Below are 23,780 nucleotides of genomic sequence, written 5' to 3' on the forward strand. Positions count from 1 at the left end.
TGCTTATATAATAAGTTTCATCAAGGGAAGGGTGTTTTTATTCTACTTTATGTAGATGACATGTTGATCATGGAAACAAGCCTAGAAATAGTTAATCAAACTAAGAAATTGTTATTGTCTTTATTTGACACCAAAGATTTGGGCACTGCTAATGCAATTCTGATAATTAGAATCATCAGAAAAGAAAGAGAAATTATACTCTCTCAAGCTCATTATGTGGAAAATGTGCTTAAGAAATTTGGTTTTTATGATTCTAGTTCGTTCAAAACTCCTTTAACTATGGAAAGTAATTTTCAGAAAAATGTTGGAGAACCAGTAAATCAAAAGAGATATTCACAGATTATTGGATCTGACTTATCTAATGAATTGTACTAGGCCAGATATTGCTCTTGCAGTTGGAAAATTGAGTCAGCATACTCATAATCCTAGTAAAGAGCATTGGCTTGGAATTGAAAGGTTACTTCGGTATCTTAAGGGTACTATGCATTATGGACTTCACTATAGTGGAAATCCTGTTTTGGATGGACACTGTGAGTCTGTGATGCTAATTGGATCTCAGATTCAAGAGAAACACTAGCTACAAGTGGATATGTGTTTATGCTAGGTGGAGGAGCAATCTCATGGAAGTCAGTTAAGCAATCATGTGGAACATCTTCAACAATGAAAGCAGAATTCGTAGCTTTGGAAAAGGCTAGAAGTGAAGTTGAATGGCTTAGAAACATGATTGCAGATATACCTCTATGGCCCAAACCAATGCCACCTAAATTGTTGCACTGTAACAGTAAAACAGCTATAGGAAGAGCCAAGAATCGGGTATATAATGGCAAAAGAAGAAACATACGTCTTCGACATAATCTTGTAAGGCAATATATTGATGAATGAACAATTGCAATTGATTACGTGAAATCAGATGAGAATTTAGCTGATATGTTCACTAAAGCTATGCCTACAAGAGGTTTTAATGAAACATTTATGAGAATGGGATCAAGACTTGTGATATAGGTCATGTGACGGACACCCAACCTATGTAAAGAGGTTAAATCCTTAATTAGGTTCAAAGGGTAAGCAACAAAGTCACTAGATGTTTGTACTTCTATACCCAATTTGAATAAATATAGTAAAATAGTACCACCATATCATTGATAGGATGAGTGACTAACTCTTAATCAAGCGTAGCTCACTAAATGTGGGGGTGTGTCAGATGTGGTGCACACCTAATGCTGACCTAAACAGATATAGAGGGTGAGACCGCCTTCAGTTGGAAATGTTACACAGGCAAACTTCCTTAAATATCTGTGAGACTAAGATTCAAGACAAGGCCGATAAAATGTCTATTTCTCTTTATAAAGGGGTTGCAGGAAGGTCGACCAATTGGATATGAATGGTGGAGTAGCCAGCCACACTGAAGAGGATAGGTTCAAGAAGTCAAACTTCACCGGTACTCTGTAGCGTGCTTTATCTGATCTAGTGTAGATTCAAGTCCGAAAGACATCTACAACAAAGTTTCCTATTGTGTCTAATGTGTTCATTGCTGCTTGAGTCTTCAGCCTTTATATTTGAAATTTTAACCATTGTGGGGGATTGTTGTAAATATGTTTAAAACTTATTTACAAGAAGCCCTTGATTTTTTATGGTATTAAACTGGATTGACAAGAGATAGGAGTGGTCGAATAAATCTCTAATAACCGCTGATCGGAAAACCACCATTCCGTCTGTCTTGTAACCAAGATGGCTTTTCTTGCTTGGAAATCCGCTACCCCCATTGAATTTCCTAGGTACATAATTTGTTCAAATCAAAGAACCTAGTAGTAATATAAAGTATATCCTGTACTATTGGTGCAATACATAGAGGTGGGTTGAGGAAACTTCAGAGATGTACCAAACTAATGTTTTGACAATCTGATTCTAGAATCATGCAATCGTGTCCTTCCCCCATGGCATAGAGAAGTCCAGTCCTTACTGCTAGTGCTTCACACTTAAGAGCCAATGCACACTTTGTAGGGTCAGAGACTGCTATCAAAGGTAAACCATCTGCTCCCTGGATCCCAATACCCGAACCTCCCAATTTGATCTTAACCAAGCTCAGAAGGATCTATGTTCACTTTCACTGGATGAATATTAGGAGGGATTCAATTATCTCTATCCGGTTGCAAAGTAGTGGCTTCATTACATTTCCATTAAATGTTCTTCCCTTTTTCTTTTGCTGCGCAACCAAAATTCCTCATGGACCTTAATTGATTCATTAATTACTTCCTCTGCAGTCCATTTCTTTTTGCTCACGACCCTTTCATTTCTGGCTCTCCACAATCTCCAAGCTACAAAACAGCTCAAACTTCTCAGCTTTTGTCCATTACTCTCCATTCCTCTTAGTAATGGTATATAAAATATCATTGTATATATAATATACAATACTGACTCTTACTGATGGTATATATAATATCCTCATCCCCATATATAAAAATAGTCTTTATATCAAGAGAGAGAGAGAGAGAGAGAAGAAAGAAAAAAACTCAAAGAGGCTATAATTTGACAGCAGCAATCGACCCCAATAGTAGGGCCATATACATTGGAAGTAAATATATGAGGATTGATAATAATTCCCTCATTAACAAGGTTCAAAAATTGGGGAATTAAGTCATAAGGCCACTGCGTAGCCAGTGCAGGGAAAGCCATGGCTAGAGACAGTTAATAATTATAGAAAGGATAATTCTCAAAAACGCCACAACTAGCTGCTACTCTTAAGGCTTTCCACTACAGCATGCATATCTGTAGAAGCTTTGAGTCAACCCCATTTATGCAAAAGATTAACACCTTTTGTCTATCAAACAAAACATCCAAAGGAACTCACTTAGTTCAGGTAAACATGGTCCTGCAATCCAAATTGAAGGGGTATTAGAATCCCATTGTATACAAGAGATATTAGTGATAAAATTCATTCAGAAGATCAAAACGGTCCAGAGATCCGGGTTTGAACCAGATTCAAGAATTATACTTTTACCTCAAAAGAATAAGACCAAAAATCTCCCCCCCCCCCCCCCCCCCCCCAAAAAAAAAAAAAAAAGGGCAATGAGAATTATCACGAGTACCAATTGTCTTGGCTCCATTTTCCGTTCTAAGAATGGAGGACCCTCAGCATGGTTTCTTAAACCATACTTGCCCATTTGTGCTCCTCACAAGAAAGTATAAACCACAGATGCAAATGAATATAGGATCCATTACCTTAAAGGTGGCTCTGTCTGGGATTAAAGGAGAATAAAAAGATACCATTCAATACACTTCAGAACAGTTGTAGTGAAGATTGATGAGGAAAATAAAGTAGTGATGTACTTTGACAATCCACAGACTGCTGGTGCTGTTTCAGTAGAACACTGCAAGGAAACTAAATAGTCAGCAACAAGTCTGGAGTTGTCTTGCTAAATCAATGAATCTGGAGGTTCTATTCTTCTCCATAAGCCAGCCAAAACGGCAAGCTTAAATTGCCAGAGAAGTTTTGTCTTCGTGTGATGTCTCCATTCAGCAAAATGTTTTCCTTCATAACTCACTTCACCACAATATCACCAGCGCTTGTAGTCTTATCTGAGCAAAAATGGAAAAAGGGAAAAAGACATTTACTAAAGAACCATTGTCACAATAACCCACATAAAATATCTAGTAAAACACCCACACAAGGAGACAATCGTGAAACAAATTCAGCCAAAAGAAAAGAACCTGATTCATTATCTGAAGAAGCAGAATGTGAGACACTCATTCCTTGATTTGGTTGTAGCATTTCCTGCCCACTTCATATATAGTCATGGTCAAGGACTTCTGGTCCTCCATCTCTCCTAGAGTTTTGTCCTCTGTACCATCTCTCCTATCTGATAATCAAAAAATGTCAAGAAGTCAACATTTCTCTTGGAAAAGCAGAAACAATAAGCATAAGTACTGAGAGAAAGAAATCAATCCATGGATTACAAATCAGAGTACAAAATCAATTCATGGATTACAAATCAGAGAAAATCACAACTGCATTACATCACGCTAAAAACTTGACAAGTCACACAGGCTCTAGATTGAATTGGAGTCTAGCCCCACAGCAGGGAAGGGGACCTTAACATTTCCTCTAATCCTCCCACAATACTTGCTCGGCAATGGGTGGAGCATTTGCAGTATAATAGATGATTACTATCATTGCCTTCCCTAAAAGACTTTAGTACTGGGATGTATTTGATATTCTCCAAATGAAGTTTGTGCTTTAACAGAACTGTTTCATGCGAGTAAACTGGTGCAAATTAAAGTTATTCAAGGTAAGAATTTAAATATGGTGTGTCAGCCGAGTGGCCAGATGTGTACCCAGCTGTATATTGCAGGAAAATGGAAAATCACGTATAGCTTCTCTAAAAAAATTCGGCAGCAATCCTGTGGCACCACAATATCTATGCCTATTGGGTAGAGAAAGAGAAACCCAGGGTCGACTTACATTCCTAGAGAAACCCAGGGTTGACTTACACTCGTTATACATCATTCTAGTTCCCATGTGAGTATCTATAGTAATCAAAAAAATAACATGAGCAAACCCAAATAAATAGAAATTGCACAGTACTAGTAGAATCAATGTGTGCTTAATTTTAACTAGGAAACCTGGGAAGTACTTAGCAAGTGTACCACCATCTATTTGACCCATGACTTGCGCCCTTGAATGGATAGAACAGCCAATCTCGTAGTTAAATAAGTTTTTTCACCACACTTCATATCAGCTGACATGGGAACCAGGGGCAGAGGTATAGGCTAAAGAACCAGGAACCTCTAATTTATCAGTCCACCCTAACAGAGTTCGGAAGGTACTGCCAGCAATGTATTTATATCTCGTTGTTGTTGAAATGGCATGTGTGATGCTTCTGGCTGCATGATGATGGTAAGCTATGTTGCTTAGACTTCTAGAAATGTTATAAGATGATGCTACACCTTGAAGAGTTCACTTGAGTTGTCTTTGTTCCTCCTGCTGGAACTTTTTTATGTGTGTTGAGGAGTGTTTAGGTAGGTTTCTACTCCCCACAGTTAAGAAAACAATGCAGCAAGATGGAAGGATAAAAGAATGACCACATACAAGAGAAGATTTTACGTGGTTCACCCCCAATCTCGTAGTCCTTGGCCAAGGAACAGTTGCTTTTTGACTATGAAGAAGAAGAATACAGCTATATTTTATTCCACACAACTCAGATGGAGAAAACTTCAATTTATGACAAAATAGAAAACCCTAATACAGTAAAGACCAAAACACCCCAGAAATATTGATTAACAGTCTAGGCCCACAAAATATCAATTTGTGTTGTAAGAAAGATCGATTGGAGGAGATCTGCGATTATTAGTTGATCTGTGTAGATTTAGGTGCCTTTTCTGTTATTTCCTTCTTGGAGTAGATTAACTCAGATTTACTTTCCTTTTCTGTTATTATTGGAAGACTTGTTTGTTCTGTATTTGGTAAGCTTTAAGACAAGTCAGGACTCCTCCAACTCTTCCAACATGGAAGCAGAGCCAACTATGATCCATCACTGAGCACCTTCTTTCTCAGCCTCTCTCAATCGCAGTGCAGAAGAAAAAAGTTGGAAAAAAAATAATCGCAGAGACTCACCTGTGCTTCTTCTTCTTCATTACAATTCTGTCATCCCCGCAACCTCCATCGAGCACCAAAAAGCCACCACCAGACCGATCGCAACACCACCAGAAGCATCGCCTGACCCCTCTAGCATTTCCACCACCATCATCCTGAACTCTGCAACCCAATTTTCTTCTTCTGCTACTCCACCCTGCAACTTGTAACCATCCAAACTCCATCGTCTCTGCTGTTTCTTCATCATTTTTTTCTGCTTCTTTCAATCGACCCTCCCTTTTCCATCGCTGTCTTGGTTTTTTTCTTCTGCAATCTGCTGTATTTGGTTTTTTTTCTGCAACCATTGCTGCTTCGAACCCAAAACCATCACTGATTCACCAGACCCAAAAAACCAGCACTATTTCAACCATGGTCAAAACCCAAAACCATTGACCAATGAACCCAATCGAACCAGAACCAAAAAAAACCCACCCAGAACCATGCGCTTTGTCATTTAACCAAAAAAAAAAATAAAAGTGAGTAATTTTTTTTTCTCCTACTAAAAATTTATTCCCCTAGTCCTTGATCTAATTTTTTTTTGTCACTGCGATGGCTGATACAGTCTCCTCCACCTCTTCTGGTGTATATGACATAGAGAATCCTCCCGTTTCTTCAGCTTCTTGGGATCATGATTCTTCCCTTTTTACAGATGACCACTGTTAAACTTAATGAGACTAATTATCTTCACTGGTCTTGCTATGTTTCACTTGCAGTTGGTACTTGTGATCTTACTGGCCATCTTAATGGAACTTCTATCAAGCCTTCTACACCTGGTATAGCTTAAGATAAGCAGGAGATAGATGAATGCTTGGTATTGCTAAGAGTTACCTTCTTCTTCCAGATGCTGCCACAATTTGGAAAGTTCTCAAGGAAACATATTCTAAAGTTGGTAATGATGCATAGTGCTTTGAGAACCGAAGGAAAATTCACCAGTTACAACAAAAGGAGCTTTACCCTATCTCAATATGTTAGGTACCTGAATGAGGCTACTTAACAAGGTGGAATAACTCAAGAAGAAAAAAGGGACTTTGAATAAAAGTTGAATAAGAAACAATACATTCTACCAGCAGTAGGTGATTCCTACGGCTACCCAAGAGCAATGGCTCTCACATAAACTTCTCTCTATATCTCAAAACATCTCTCTTCTACTCTTCCTTCCCCCTATTTATAGCAATTACGTTCAAACAATATTAATTAACAAAATCATCCCAATTCGAATAGGACTCTTCAAAAGTAACCTGAATTCGAATAGGACTCTTCAAAAGTAACCTGAATGTAATATGACTCTTCAATCTAATCCTAAAAAGTAACCTGAATACAATAGGACTCTTCAAATCTGCCAATCGTTTCCTTCCCTAGAATTAGGGATTTGCTTTCCCTGTCGAGTGTAGACTCGTGATACTAGGGACCTATCAATACTCCCCTCCAACAGTTTCACCTTGTCCTCAAGGTGAAAATCTGAAAATCTCTTCTGCTGGGGTTTAATGGAGTGGGCTTGACCCAAGGGGGTTTCTTTGGGGGTCTAGCGGCCCAGTCTTTGTGTTGGGTTTGTTTGGGCCTTAAGTTTGAGACGAAACATAACTGATTGAGGCCCAAATAACACAATCTTTGGCTCATAGGGATTGGACCAAACCCACGAACCGGTTTGAGGTGAACCGAACCAACCCCAAAAACCTTAAATCTCCATCTTCGTCTTCCTCTCCTACGAACAGCAGCTCTCGCCACCGCTTGCTGGTTTCCAGCGATGGCCTCTGGCGTCTTTCGATCCCCCGCTTTCTTGCAAACCGGTGATCGAGCGTCATCTTCCCTCGTTGCGGAATTAATCCGGTAGGTTTCAACAACGATTTCTCTCATTCTCTTCTTCTCTCTTCTCCAAATATGGCCTGCAACCACCGCAGTACTCGTTTGATCTCTTTCGGCGATTTCATTCGGCAGCCTTTCCGTTGGATGTACTTGGTCTCCCATCTCGACCACTGTAATAGCTCTCATAACTTCTTCCTGGTTGTTTTCCAAAGTCACACACACATCTGTCACCTGGTCATCACCAAACTCAATCTGCAGGGCTTCTCTGAAACTTACCCAATCCAACTTCTGCCAAGACCTTTTGTATACCCAATCAAGTGCATCGCCATCCAAATGCTCGAGAGCTATTCCAAGCCAATACTCACACTCAATTTGGTGTTGCCGGCAAAATTGCTCGACTTCTATTAACCACTCATGCGCTTTTCCATCACCAGAAAACAGAGATAAAGCCATATCACCTCCCTGGATCGTTACAGCCTCGATACCAATTTGTTAGGTACCTGAATGAGGCTACTTAACAAGGTGGAATAACTCAAGAAGAAAAAAGGGACTTTGAATAAAAGTTGAATAAGAAACAATAGATTCTACCAGCAGTAGGTGATTCCTACGGCTACCCAAGAGCAATGGCTCTCACATAAACTTCTCTCTATATCTCAAAACATCTCTCTTCTACTCTTCCTTCCCCCTATTTATAGCAATTACGTTCAAACAATATTAAGTAACAAAATCATCCCAATTCGAATAGGACTCTTCAAAAGTAACCTGAATTCGAATAGGACTCTTCAAAAGTAACCTGAATGTAATATGACTCTAACCTGAATGTAATATGACTCTTCAATCTAATCCTAAAAAGTAACCTGAATACAATAGGACTCTTCAAATCTGCCAATCGTTTCCTTCCCTAGAATTAGGGATTTGCTTTCCCTGTCGAGTGTAGACTCGTGATACTAGGGACCTATCACAATACTACAACACTCTTCACCTTGACTTCTACGGCCGTTTTACTCCATCCTATGATGTGGATGTGACTGCCTATCAGAAGTGGGAAGACAACCTCAAAGTGTATGATTTTCTGGCGAGACTAAATGTTGAATATGATCCAATTCGAGCACATACTATTTCGGGAGCCTTTTCCCTTTCTAGAGAAAGCTTATGCTATGGTTGATAATAGTGATAGTCAAAGGATAACTATGGTACACACTCAGACATCTAACAAGTTTGCATTAGTGGCTGGTTTTGGCAATAATAAATCTAGTTCAAGTGATTCTCATGCTCTGGTGAAGTATAAGAATTATGGAAAAAAGCGTCATACAGAAGACAAGTATTGGAAATTGCATGGACGACCAGCAAATTCCTGTGGAGAGGGTAGGATTGGAAATAAGGCAGCAACCAAGCATCTGCAAACCAAGCTAGTTCTGACACCCTGAGTACTCTAGCGCCACTTTCCTATGACAAACTCCAACTAGATATTGTGTGTATGTGGGAGGTAACTTGGTGACTTGGAGAAGTAAGAAACAAGTTGTAGTTGTGAGGTCCAATGTCAAAGTCAAGTTTAGAGAGATTGTTTAGGGCATGAGGGTTGCTTCAGGAGATTGGGTCAGATTCTGATATCCCTATATAGTTGTACTTAGATAGTCAACAATCAGCATAGCTCACAACCTAGTAAAACATGACAGGACCAAGCATGTGAAGATTAACAAAGATTTCATCAAAGAGAAGGTTTAGGTTGGGTTAATCCATATCACATTTGTTACCTCAAACAAGCAGCGAGTTGATGTGCTTGGAAAGAGCTTAAGCATCAAGATGTTCAGTAGTATTATAGGCAAGTTGGGCATGATAAATATCTATGCTCCAACTTGAGGGGGAGTGTCGTAAGGAAAGATCGATTGGAGGAGATATGGGTGTATTAGTTGATTTGGGTATATTTAGGTGATTTACTTTCCTTCTCTATTATTTCCTTATTGGGAGTAGATTAACTAGGATTTATTTTTCTTGTAAGATTCCCACACTGGGAAGACTTGGTTTGTTCTATATTTGGTAAGTTTTTTTGTATAAATAAAGCTCTTGCCATGTCCTTCAAACACAAGTCAAGATTCCTCCAACTCTTCCAACAATTTGAAAATCTCAAAGACACCTTCAAGACACAACAGGACTTGTGGGTCGAATTGATGTATGCCATTTTTTGCATGGCCCGCTTGACATCCTGGTTTAGCAAAACCTACTAGGTCAAATATTAAACTAATTAAACTAACTCCAGTATCATGCCATTAGAAGTTAGATGACCTATGAAAACTTCGGCTAGTGGTTAAAGTGGCTCTTATCCTACTCAAATTGCCTTTAGCATTCCAACACCTAGATTTCCATTGTCAGTACTGTTCAGGCTTCTACCTCAAGTGATCGAACAAATAATAAATGGGTGACAAAGAACTCCACTATCTTGATTTGGTTGATCTTCTATATGAGCTCAATAGGAGGTTCTAAGGTTCATGGGAGGGCTCTAATGCAAAAGTCGACTTCAACTAGGAAAACCAGCGGGGGATTTGATCATAGCAAGGATCAACTCAACAAGGATGAAAAAAAATTAAGAACTAAACTTCTATAGCCTTGAAAGGGGATAAGGATTATAGGCTATCCAAGACTTGGACCCCTCATCCACAACTATCTGAGCTACGAAAGAAAGTTCTTAGACCAACCACTTGCAAACAAGCAACAGGAAATTCCATTGACAAAGTTCCATTTTTCTAGTACAGCAGAGGGGTTCTATTTATAGCTTGACCACCTTATGTTATTTTGAGTTGGAGGAATCCTGACTTGTATCTGAAGGACATAGCAGGAGCTTTATTTATACTTAAAACTAACCAAATACAGAAGAAAAAAAATCCTCCCAATGTGGGAATCTTACAAGAAAATAAGTTCCTAACAAATCTACTCCCAATAAGGAAAGAATAAGAACAGGAAAATAAACTAACTAAAATTAATCAAATATCTAGATCTCCTCCAATCGAGTCTGACTTACAACACTCCCCCTCATGTTGGAGCATAAATGTCTATCATGCCCAACTTGCCATTGATGCTACTAAACACCTCCGTGCTTAAGCTCTTTGTAAGCACATCAGCCTAGTGCTTGTCTAAATTAACAAAAGTGATATGGATCAACCAAGCCTCAATCTTCTCTTTGATGAAACAGTCTGTCAATCTCCACATGCTTGGTCCTGTCATGCTGTAGTGGGTTGTGACCTATGTTGATCGCTAACTTACTGTCTAAGACTCTTAAGTACAACTATGTAGGAACCTATGAATCTGACCCGATTTCCTAAAGCAGCACTTTCACACATGTTACCTCACAAATGCCTTGAGAAATTACCCTAAACTTTACCTCAACAATTGACCTCACAACCACAGCCTATTTCCTACATCTCCAAGTCACTAAGTTACCTCCCACATATACACAATATTCAAAGGTAGATCTCCTGTTAACTAGACATCCTGCCCAGACTATATTTGTATATGCCTCAATCTTCCAGCATCCATGAGCTGAAATCAAAATCCCTTTTCTTGGAGTGGCTTTCAAGTACCTCAAGATACGATACTTCATGTCCAAGTGAGAGGAGTAGGAATCATGTATATATTGGCTAACAACATTGACTGCAAATGTGATGTCTGGCTTGGTATGAGACAAATAGATCAACTTTTCCACCAACTTGTGATACCTCATCTACTCAAACCGGTTCTCCCTCTTTTGCCTTTAAATGTAGGTTAGGCTCAATAGGAGTCTCAGCAAAGCTCACACCCTAGCATCCCAGTTTCCTCGAGAAGATCTAGAGTATATTTCCTGAGAGAGAGAGATACACCACTAGTAAAATACGCCAACTCTAGCCCTAAGAAATATCTGAGCTTCCCCATATCTTTGATCTCAAATTCAGTTCCCAAAAAAATCTTGAATGCTGAATGCTCAACCCCGTTGTTGCCTGTGATCACAAAATCATCTACACATACTAGAAGCACAATAGTGTGGGGACCATCTCTCTTGATGAACAAAGTATGGTCTTCATTACTCTACTTATAGCCATTAGCAATCACGGCCATATGGAACCGTTCGAAAAACACTCTCAAAGATTGCTTCAGCCCATACAATGCTCTCTTCAACTTGCACATTTTTCCATGAGTCTTGGCAGTAAAATACCCAAGTGGAACATCCATGTACACCCCCTCTTGGAGTTCTTCATGTAGAAAAGCATTCTTCACATCTAACTGTTGTGTACTCCACCCTTAATTCATAACACATAAAAGAATAGTCTAAACTGTGTTCATCTTAGCAACAAGGGCAAATGTCTCTGGTAGTCAATGCCATAAGTCTGAGTAAAGCCTTTGGCCAACAATCTTGCCTTGCCTTTTAATAGTGTCCCCGTCTGCCTTGTGCTTGATCACAAACACCCATTTGTACCCAACAGTCCGCGTTCCTTAAGACAAAGTCGAATTCCCACGATTTGCTTTTCTCCAAAGCTCACATTTCCTCATCCACAGTTTTCTTCCAATTTGAGTGAGATAATGTTTCTTGCCACATGTAAGGAACTAAAGTAGAGGACAAGGAGGAAATGAAACTTTGAAATTATGGGGATAAGGACTCATATGAAACGTAATTGGAAATAGGATGCTTGGTGCAAGTCTGAGGTTGCTTTCTCAATAAAATTGGAAAGTTTATAACTAAGATCAAAAGAAGGGTCAGAGACAAACTCACTTGGAGGCACAGATTCATCGTGACTAGGAACCAAAGCTTCCAACTGGCTCAGTTTAGAAGGGATCACTCACTGCTTTCTTTGATAGGTCTTTAAAGGTCTAGGCTTCCCCTGCACATCATCCACCAATTGTTCCTTTTTGATCAGTCCATCTTCGAAAGGAGGATCATCTACAAGAATCTCGAGAGAAATATCAATAGGAAGAACCAACACCAAAACCTCTTCACTACGACTCTCCCCCTGGAGAGGTGTAGGGGGGAAAAAGAACTTGTTCCTGGGACACAACAACCATGAAGACAAAAAAACGATGAGAATCAAGATGGTGACACTTATACCCCATCTGTGTAGGAGGAGAAACCAAGAAAATGTACCTTAACCCACAAGGATCTAACTTGCCATGAACATAGTGGTTTCAAAAAAGGGCAACAAAGCCAAAAACCTTACGTGGAAGAGGCTGTTGTCCCGAAAAGGACCTAAAGGGGGCTAGTCTAAAACCCAGAAAAGCATTCGGTTAATTAGATATGCCGCAGTCAAAACTACATCACCGAGGAGGCACATGCATAATAAACATAAGTGAGCGTGCTAACTCAAGGAGATGTCTATTCTTGTGTTCGGCAACCCCAAGTTTGAGGTGGAGTGTCGACGCAACTAGTCTAGTGTATGATGCCATGGTCAGCATGGCAAGAAGGGAATGCTCCACCCAAATACTCGGTCCTATTATCTGTATGAAGGCTTTTTTACTATAGCCCCAAACTGAGTCCTAACCATATTATGAAAATTTTGAAAACATGAGAAAACTTCACTCTTTTGGTGAAGTAAAAACCCATATGGTCCTAGAATAACAACCAACAAAGGTAACAAATCATCAATGACCAAACAAAGACACGGTCCGAGAAGGACCCCACACATCAAAATGAATAAATGAAAAAGGAATATGACTATGATGGTCTGAAATAAGGTAAAAATGTCTCGTATGTTTAACTAGAATGCAAGCCTCACAATGAAAATCATTCAAATTACATATTTTAACTAAATCAAGAAACAACTTAGATAAAACGGGAGACAGGGTAAGCTCCTCACAATGAAAACCAATCAAGGTCTAATAATAGCCTCGAAAAGTGTTGCAGTACTGAGACAAGGTTAGCTCCTTTTATTGTAACTAATGAATCTTCCTTCGGATCCCAAAGCAATGTGCATCATTACCAACCTTGGAGTATATTTCCTTTGCAACCTTCCAAATCGTCGAAGCATCAAGAAGAAGAAGATAACTCTCAGCAATACTTGGTTCAATGGAATTAAGGAAAAATATCATAGCCAAGCATTCATTTGTCTCCCACTTATCTTGAGCTATACTAGACATAGGTGGATTAATAGAATTCCCATAAAGAAAGCCAGCCAACCCACGAGCATTGACCACGAGGGAAATAGAATGGGACCAGAGAAGATAATTTGTCCCATTAAGCTTCACATTGGTAATCTAAAGGAGAAAAAAAAATCTTGATCTCGAGAAACAGAATAAACAGGAGGATCCTCCATCCTAGATGTACCAAAAGAGGCGGAGGAGATTGTATCGGCCATCATAGGAACCAAAAAAGGTCATAAACTAAGGGGAAAATATTTTAGTAGGAGAAAGACACTACCAAAAGTTAGTCATAAAAAAATTCTTTCTTCTCTTTTAATTTATGACATAAGATGCATGATGTAAACCCTTGGGAATTTCCCTAAATCTAAGGGCTGCCCAAGAATTCAAGCAAAGAGGAATGTTGATTTATGGTGTTTAGGGTATTCTATGACTCTAAAAAACCCTATTGTAATCTGAACTCAGATCTGAAATTTTAACAAAAATGTCTGAAAACTAGGGTTTGGGTGTTTTAAGGCTTCTAGGGTTGAGTATGGAATAAGTAAAGGGTTCGGTTAGACTAGAATTAACTCTGATTTTGTTGTTTTACAACTTCAGATTTAACTTTTAAGGCTATGGTTCAAACAAGGTTTCTTTATTGGCTTAAGACTCTCGGTTAGGTTTTAGGGTTTGGTCCGATTGGGTTGAAATTAGGATGGAAGGTCACTAAGGTAAGGGGGATGATGTTACTAAAATTTGGGACAGATCTAACAGTTAGATTTCCGCAGATCCAACCTTGAATTTAGGGTCTGATAAAAAGTCCAAAACTCCAGAAAAACTATGGAAAATAAAAAAGAGGTATATGGGGAGGCGAGGAAAAGCTTGATGGTGGTCTAGAAGAAGAGGGTGGGTTTTAGGAAGGGGCTGGGGTTGCTACTTACTTGTAGGAAACTGTGAATGATTGTTGGTTGCTTGATGATTGCTTGTAGACTGCTGGAATGGAGAAGAATAAGCTTGAACTTGAACAGTTTCTACTAGGGCCCCCTCAACTAGGAAACCCTATTCCCAAAACTCAAAATTTTTATTAATCATCAAAACTGAAAATTACGATGAACTAATAGGCTATTTGTAGCCTTCAAAAAAACTCTTAACTTGGATTGGGATACCCTAATGGATAAGGATCCCACCACTTGACCAAAAACCCTTAGATTGGAATCTAATTAATTATAAGACTTGGACTCTAGGTGGGATACCTTTATAGATTAGGATCCCACCTCATTACATGGACTCTTTGAATTAGACTCTATTACTGAAGGACAACTCTTAATCAAAAGCAAACTCCTAAAAGATAAGAACCCTTCTTGTAAAAGAGTCTTATCTTATCCACAACTTTGACCTAATTGAACACAACTCAAGAAATTAAAATGGATTGCAACTCCCAAACTACTAACCCAAATAAAAAATTAATGACCCATAACCCTTGGATCGAGGGGATTCTAGCTAGACCCTAAAGGGGGCAAGAAAATGACAAAAATACCCTCGAAGTGGGTTCGGCCAGCAGGCTTAGGTGGCTCTTGGGGCCCACTTTAGGATTCAGCTGGGGGATTCAATCTATGTTCACATCAATGCATAGGGTTTTTTTTTTTTTTTTGGGGGGGGGGGGGGGGGATTCTAGTTTAGGTTTTTTTGTTGGGTCGATATGTCCACATTAGGTCTGGTTCTGGTTCAGTTTAGTGGGGTCTATTCCCTTTTTCTTCCTTCGACAGGGAGAAAAGGAAAACTTGAGGCGATTATTCAATTGAGAGGGAAGAAGACGAAACCTCCAGGTTGGGTTCGATGGTTATGGTGGAGGAAGAAGGCAATGGTATTCAGGTTTCTTTTGTATTTCTTCAGGTTAGAGGTTTTCACGATTCAAAATAGGAAACAAAAACTCGATGCAAGTTGCAAGTAGTGAGCTGCAGAGAAGTTGCAAAGTCAATCGAAAGGAAGTTAAAACAAAGAACAACGATGGGTTGCTGGTACAGGTAGAGTCACAAGGTTGTTGCAATGGGTTTGGTGGTGTTGATGAGTCTAAAAGATGAAGGTTGGGTATTCAATGGAGGTTGCAGTTCTTGTTTTGGTTGTAGGCGATGAGGAAAAAGAAAAGGAGGAGCTTGCAACGATGGCAAAAATGTGAAGAAGCAAAGGTGAGTCTTTGTGATGCCCTTTTTTCTTTTTGTGCTCTACAATTGAGAAAGAGGATGGTGCTCAATGATGGATTAAAGTTGGCTCTAATACCATGTTGGAAGAGTCCAAAGAATCCTAACTTATGTCTGAAGGACACAGCAGTAGCTTTATTTACACTTAGAACTTACCAAATACAGAACAAATAAAATCCTCCCAATCCTTCTCCTCTCAGTTCAGAAAACAAACAAATAAATAAATAAGAAAATTATATATATATATATATATATATAAAGAAGCAGAAGAAGGTGTAGGCTGTTTCAGGGTTCTGTCTTGGGTCATTGAGGGTTTCTGTCCTCAATGGTCTCTCTAGCGTCAAGGGGAAAGCCATGAGGGCCATCGTTATTCAATTTCATTCCCAGATTTGGACTCATCTCCTCCCTCTATGTCTCCTCTCACCCTCTCCTGTTATGTTTCTGGTTTCAGCTTCTTCGTCGAGGGTTCTTGTCCTTGATGGCTTCTCCAGGGTTGGGGGAAGCCATGAGGGCTACCATTGCTGTTATCTCCGAATCGGGTTTGATCTCAGATCCAGTTTCTTCTTACTCCCTCTGTCTCACCTTCTCTCGCCCTTTCCCTTTCTATTTCAGGGGTTCACTTCTATTCATTGAGGATTCCAGCCTTTGATGGCCTCTCTGGCTTTGGGGGAAAGCCATAAGGGCCATCGTCATTGAACTCTCCAAATTATTTTTGAACTCTGATTTATTCTCCTTGTTCTTCGTCTCAATATTGTGATGCTACTTTCCCTAGCATCTGTGGTGGTGCTGCATCGGTCCCCGCTGTGTCCTGCACATCGTTGCTCTGGAGGCTTTTTGTGTCTCCGATCGATCAGGAGACTGCGTCGGTCTTGTTGGGTCTGTTGCCATTTGGTCCACTTTTGGTTGTATTTTCTGGTCAGATTGGTAAGGCTTTGGACCACTTGTGCTTGTGTGACTCATTTGTTTTTATTGTTGCTAGGCTCAACACCATTTAGGTTGCTTGTTAGTTGAGCCCTCAGTCTCACTTTGCCTGGGCTTTATCCCTTGTGTTCCTGTATTTCCTTTATTCTCTTTGGTAATGAATTTATTTATTCATCCAAGAAAAAAAATCCTCTCAATGTGGGAATCTTACAAGAAAATAAGATCCTAGTAAATCTACTCCTAATAAGGAAAGAACAAGAAAAGGAAAGTAAACTAACTAAAAGCAATCAAATCTTTAGATCTCCTCCAATCAATTCTGACTTAAAACACCTTACCTTTACAATAGAAGCTTACGAAAATAGAGACAACTAAAATAGAAACTTTCCATAACTGTAGCTCCGAACATCAAATAAAAATTGCTAAAATAAAAATGGTTTAAAACAGAAATTATAAACTACTTGGATGAGACAAGATATAGCTTCTAAAACTGAAAATAGAAACTATATGACAGCAGCATCAGGATTGAATCATTCTCTAGAACCTCAACTTGATGAGCCCACAGGATCTTCTAAAAGCACTCCAATGGAAGGCAAATATGGCCTCTAACAAAGTTCACATGGACGGTGTCTGTGAACAGTGTTTTCTTTTTCTTTATGTTCGATCCCACCAACTCCCCCCCCCCAAAAAAAAAAAAAAAAAAAAAAGAGAAGCACGTACTTGAGTTTAATAGGATTTGGATATGAGTTTGATCTGATGCACATCCAGTTTCAAGCCCAAAGCAGTACACAAGCAGCTCACTGATGTTTAGGATAAGATCCTTAGGATGGGAAACTGTCTTCAAAAAATTCAGGTGGAATCACAAACTCCATGAGATCAACCTTGATGCCATAAGTTGTGTCCAGTGTGTCATCCACGAAGACATCTTCCATTGGGAAATGAACCTTCTACCCTCTCCACCTATGCAAATTTGATGAGCACAAACACATGTCAAACATACAAGCTTTGATCCAATCAAGTATTAGCATTCAAAAATGTGATTAAAGGTTGCTCAGAGCAGAAGTAGCAAAGAAGAAGAAGAAGAGGTGGACATGAGAAAAGAGATGAAGAAGAAAGAGAAAAAGGAGAGTTGCACATGCTGTAACTCTCCCCCTCAGGCTGTATTTACTGCTGTAAGTTTCCAAATTTGAAAGATCTGGAATATCTCCAAATGTAGTTACAAAGGAAACAAATAAAACCCAAATCTGTGAATATCCTCAAATCTGGTTACAAAGGAAACAAAATAATATCTAATAGTGCAATTCCAAACTAGTCTTCCTTGACATACAAGCCGAAGGAAGAGAAATGAGACAAACTAAACAAGGGAAGAAAAGGAAAATAAGCTCTAGTTGTAAAGCAAGCAAATAAAATATAATACTGCAATCCTAAACTAGTCTTCCTTGAAAGACAATCAGAAGCAAGAGAAATGAAACAAACTAAACAAGGAAAGAAATCAAAAGGAAAATAAGCTCAGCATGTGCACAACCCACATGCACCTCCATGGTACACTAGGGTCACACTCTTTACAATACAACTCGTTAACACTCCCCCTCAAGCGGGAGCATATAGGTCTCCCATGCCCAGCTTGAAACAACTATCCTTAAAGGCAAGTCCAAACTCGAAACAAGGGCTTGGTGACGATATCACCAAGCTGATCTGTAGTGGGTACGAATGGAGTGACAATTTTCTTCTAGAGAAGAGCATCTTGTACAAAAAGAGAGTCAACACCGATATGCCTTGTATGCTCGTGAAATACAGGATTACCAGTAATATAAATCGTAGCTTGATTGTCAGAAAACATCACGGGTTGAGACATTGGGAAATCCAAACTCAAGAAGAAAATATTGTACCCACATTAATTCAGCACTAGTGTTAGGGCTGCAACTGGGCCGGGCTTTTGCAATCCCAAGCCCAGCCCTATATGGTATAATTTGAGCCCATTCCCGCCCTAACCCTAGTTCAGGGCCAATAATTATTGTCCCTGACCTTAAGCCCTACAGGGCCAAGCCAAGCCCATTCCCGCCCTAATTGGCCCTAATTGGGCCGGGTCGGGATGGGTTGGCCCTGATTGGCCCTGGCCCTGGCCCTAATTGGCCCTGTCCCTGGCCCTGATTGGCCATGTCCTTGGCCCTAATTGGCCCTGTCCCTGGCCCTAATTGGCCCTGTCCTTGGCCCTAATTGGCCCTGTCCCTGTCCCTGATTGGCCTTGGCCCTGATTGGCCCTGACCCTGATTGGCCCAGGCCCTAATTGGCCTTGTCCCTAGCTTTAATTGGCCATATCTTTGGTCGTAAATATCAAATGTAAGACAGGTAGTAATTAAAATACATATTAAAGTAATTAAATACTTAAATTCCAAACTCAATTCTGGAAAATAAAATATTAAAGATGTCAACAAATAATCCAAAACTTAGATTCAATATGTATTTAACTATTTATACCCATTTAGATTTTAGAGAAATAGAGAAATCCAAATTTCTAGGGTTTTTTAATTTGCTCTCTCTCTCTCTCTCTCTCTCTCTCTCTCTCTCTCTCTCTCTCTCTCTCTCTCTCTCTCTCTCTCTCTCTCTCTCTCTCTCTCTTTTTTTTCCTTTGGTTTTTCTCCAGCAGCAAAGAGTTAAAATTATTCATGAAATAGAATAAGTAGAGAGAAGAATTGTAATTAAATTTAGGCATATTTGAAAGTCAAGTCAATTATAGAGAATGTCACACAAACTCTTTTTGTAAACTTAGAAACATCAGAGATTCATAATTCAAAAGGAATCTAATAAATGAAAATATTATCTTCAAAAGTCAAGAATTTAAGCCGTAGGTAGGTATGTTTTCATTCACAACTGTTTAATAAATTAATATCTTTATTCAATACAAAAAAAAATCATATTCAAAACCTTGTTAACAAGTAAATCGACAATAATTTAGTATTCAACAAAAAAAAGTATTTTTTTCATAATTAAAGAAAATGATGTTTTAGTTACAAACATACCTATATGTTTTTAATAATTTTTTTTGAAATATCACAATAGATTTGTTAGATATTCATGATGAGAAGTTAGGGTATAGATTTGTTAGATATTAATTCTTTATGCAATAGTTTTTATTATTTATAATATATTATCTCGCCTTAGTCAAAAAACAAAATCCATATTTTTTTGAACTAAAAATGACTTTGTTGGAAAAATAAAAATTACCTTAAAAATAATATAAAAAGTGAATTTATAGTCTAATATGATCAAAATGACTAAATATCAAAATCAAGACTCATATCAATGTTAGTATGAAGATCAGGGTAAAAATCTAGTACTATAGTACATGATCATCGTCAAATTAATATTAAGATTAGAGCCAAAATTAGGGTCAGGATCAGGGCCAAAATCAAATAGATGCTTATTACATTGGTAATGAGGTTATAGTTTATTTTTATTAATTTTCTACAAAACATGATCATGTTTTTAAAATTTGACACGTGTCAAGTATCCACCTATATGTATGACAATTAATTCCTCTCCATGTGGGTGGAGGGTCCAGAGTCTTTAGACTCAAATCAGGGCTAGGATCAGGGTCAGGGCTAATATCAGGGCCAAGATCAGGGCCAGGATCAGGGCCAGGATCAAGGCCAGAATCAGGGCCAAGATCAGGGCCAAAATCAGGGCTAGGATCGGGGCCAAAATCATGGCTAGGATCAGGGCCTGGGTCAGGGTCAAGATCAAGGCCAAGATCAGGGCCAAAATCAGGGCTTGGGTCAGGGCTAAAAATCAGGGATGGGCCGGGATGGGCTGGGCGGGCCAGAGAGTAATCCCAGGCCCGCCCTTGGTCCTAGTTCAGGGCCAGAATATTTTGGCCCTAACCCGCCCTTAGGGCCAAAATCTTTAGCCCAAGCCCTATTCGGGCTCAGGGCGGGCTTAGGGCGGGTCAGGGCCGCCAGGGCCAAACTTGCACCCCTAACTAGTGTGAGCCATGGCTCTATATTCAGCATCAGCACTTGAACAAACCATTGTGATCTGTTTCTTAGTTCGCCAAGTGACAAGCCTCCAATAGAGGTACAGTATCCAGTAGTAGAACTTCGATCTCCATTAGCCCCTACCCAGTCAGCATCAGAATACCTAACAATGTCAAGTGTTGATGACAACAATGAACCAATACCTTTCTTCGAGCTCCTTTAAGGTACCACAAGATGCGGCAAACTACTTCCAATGTATCTTTCTTAGGAGAATGCATGAGCTGACTAACTAATCCGATTGCAAATGAGATGACAGGTATAGTAAATATGACGTATATAAGCTTGCCAACAAGACACCTATATCAGTGAGGGATGATAAAATCTTCACATTCAATTAATCAAACTTTGATGAGAGTTTTTAGAGTTAGCTCACCCTTATGAGATCACCACCTTTTATCCCTCCATTGCAGCATGTTTCGCCAAGTATTCTTCCTATGTTGCAAGAAAACTCTTCCAGTACAATACGAGAATTGTGGATAGGGAACCATGCTAGCGACCTACCTAATTTATTGTAGTAACTTTCGGGATCAATGATTAAAAAAGGGCGTACCCAGTGCCAAAGCTCCCACACTGTGGGATCAATGATTGCACCATGCAAAATAAAAATACCTTTTGTTAGATAAAGGAACAGATGACTCATTCCCAATCGATTATGATATATGTAATAATTCGGACCTCTTTGGTATTGGTTTCATTCTTATAATAGATGAGCTAATGAAGAACTTTACTATAAGCTACCATGGGGAAGGGAAAACAACAGAATACAAAAACTAAAGGGTGAATGACAAAGCAATAAATAGATTAAAAATTACAATTATGGTGAAAAAAAATGTAAATAAAAGAACTATAGGAGGGATAACAAAGTCATTATATTGAATTCAAATAGAAACACAAAAGAGTGTTTAGTAATACATATGGGAAGGAAATTGGAAACAAGTGAAAATTAAGATAGATAGGAGCAAAACCAAAGGGAGGGGCAGTTTGCACAAGATAAAACATAGATAAGGGTCAGTGACAAAAGAGGGTTTGTAAAGTGAGATTACCATTGAGATTTGGCATCCATTACTCGAACTATTGGTAGAAGAGAGTGTAAGAGAATGGCAAAAATATGATGGCATTGGGAGTCAAAATTGCAATCGAATCAGCTGCTTTGGCATTCATGGTACGAGCTTTGAAGGAAAGGCCACATGGCTTTAAAAGAAAGACCCGAGGGTACAAAGTTCAAACCACAGAGATAAATCAAATTGTATTCCATCATCAGTCAGGAGCAGCATTTGATTCAATGGAATTTTACTCAGTTCAAAGGTTATGTTCACCAGCAGTGGATGTTAGGACGAGAGGTAGGGTCATCTAGATCCAGGTATGAGACCTCAATTTTCTCTCTCCGTTCTAGACTGTGTCTAAGCTGATCTTTTATGATTGGTTTTAGAAAGCCAATTCAAGAGGTGATATCTGGTCCAATTATTGATGACCATGGTTGAACTGCTATTCCATACATGTAAACCTTATTGACTATGTTTACAAATTAAGTTCTTAAGGCCACTTCTCTATAAGCGTCCCTCAAGAATCTAGTATCACTTCTCTCCACCCATATATGGCCACACTGCTTTTGCAAAGAACTGCTTCTTCCACCTTCACCAGTCTCAAAATCTCATATTAAGAAAACGTAATATCTCAATTACTAAAACGTCATTGAAGAAAGAACAAAAGTGTTGCGCTTCCTCAGTTCGAACTAGCTCAGGAAATAGTCAAATGTAAACAACCTGGGTATATTAACCAGTTCCATTCCCTACAAACCATAAAAAGTATAGACAGAGGGATGTTCAAAGAGAAGCTCGGTTTCATAATGTAGGACAAGAATTCTATGAATTTTGTACAATCCAATTGATTGCACGCCCAATCAGGGCTGCAGCGCGGCACAGATTCGCATGTGGATTACTAATTCACGCCAAATAATGGAATTAACTATAGAAGTGAGAAGAGGGGGAAGAAGAAAAACCTTCTTATGCCAGTTGATCAAAAGAAACGAACAATGATTACAAGACTGCAACTATCATCTTATCCTTGACCCCTGGAGCGAATGAGGATTGCATACCGCTCCCGCCACGACTATAGTTATTCCGGACATTGGAAGAGGCCGTGAGTGCTGAGTCGCCAACTTTGTTCAATCATTCCCTGATCATCTGCCTGCGCTAAATCCATTAGAATAAAAGCAGAAAAAGAGAAACAAAAGCTTGGAATATGTCAGAAACATGGGAATTTCAGCCACCTTATGAACATTGAAGGTTTCAATTGTTCCATCACTTTTCGTCTCAACATTATAAGTTTCCTTGCAACTAATGGGAGCTGTATCTGCCTGTGAATTTTTCATCTTACATCGAAAACGTTAAATTGAAGAAGCCACAAGGAGAAGCTCAACTCGTTTAGCGAACTGACATTCGAGTTAAGTTGTTTTGAACCCCTTTAGAGGACAGCGCAATAGCTTCTGAACCGATAGGGGATAAAGAAGGAGTCGACGGTTCTGCGTAGCATCTCGCCGTTGGGTAAACGTAAACGACAGAGTTGGGCGCTGTTGAACCTCTTTGGCCCAGAAAGTCTGAACCCGCCCTAGCATGTCTGGCGCCCAAACCCTCATAATTGAGGGGCAGGTAGGGCTTGGCCAGGGAGGTTCTCACTGGGATCAAGGCTAGGTGAAGATGAGTGTTTCCCCTGTTAAGTGGAGATATGAATTCTCTTATTCACCTTATAGTTATTTGGAGTTAATCCATTGAATTGGTTTAATCCCACCGATGATAATGGCTATAAATACTCATTAAGATGACAATAAAAATTTAGGGTAAATGATAATTTACACTTGAATTTGAGCTCATGCTATGAATAAGTCCACCTCATCACTCATGATTAAAGTCATGAAGGGCCTGATTATCATCCTTAACTCTGACTCCCACACAAGCAAATCAATTAAAATGAACTAATTTTGAAATTTAATATAAAATTAAATTTCAATAAAATAAATCTAATGGAAACACTTACAAAGAAGATTTTAGGGGGGAGAGAGTTGTAAATGTACCTGAAAATTTATTTGTTTCACTACATTCAAACATGAAGCCAGGCCCAAAATGA

The 23,780-nt window shown here is 39.2% G+C and overlaps 1 long non-coding RNA gene across 2 annotated transcripts; it reads right to left on the reverse strand.

The window, feature by feature from the left end:
- Positions 1-1,745: 1,745 nt before the first annotated feature.
- LOC149022959 (uncharacterized) lies at positions 1,746-23,353 on the reverse strand. 2 transcript variants are annotated; one of them, XR_016172491.1, is made up of 6 exons: positions 22,927-23,353; positions 22,657-22,844; positions 17,344-17,583; positions 3,709-3,857; positions 3,220-3,576; positions 1,746-2,869 (listed from the first exon to the last, which is right to left on the reverse strand). It is a non-coding gene; the product is annotated as an uncharacterized LOC149022959 (long non-coding RNA). The 2 variants fall into 2 exon arrangements; XR_016172490.1 differs by lacking the exon at positions 1,746-2,869 and having other exon boundaries at positions 3,048-3,576.
- Positions 23,354-23,780: the final 427 nt, after the last annotated feature.

The sequence above is a fragment of the Hakea prostrata genome, chromosome 3, assembly GCF_041222555.1.
Source record: "Hakea prostrata isolate BN-2017 chromosome 3, UWA_Hpros_2, whole genome shotgun sequence".
Classification (NCBI taxonomy): domain Eukaryota; kingdom Viridiplantae; phylum Streptophyta; class Magnoliopsida; order Proteales; family Proteaceae; genus Hakea; species Hakea prostrata.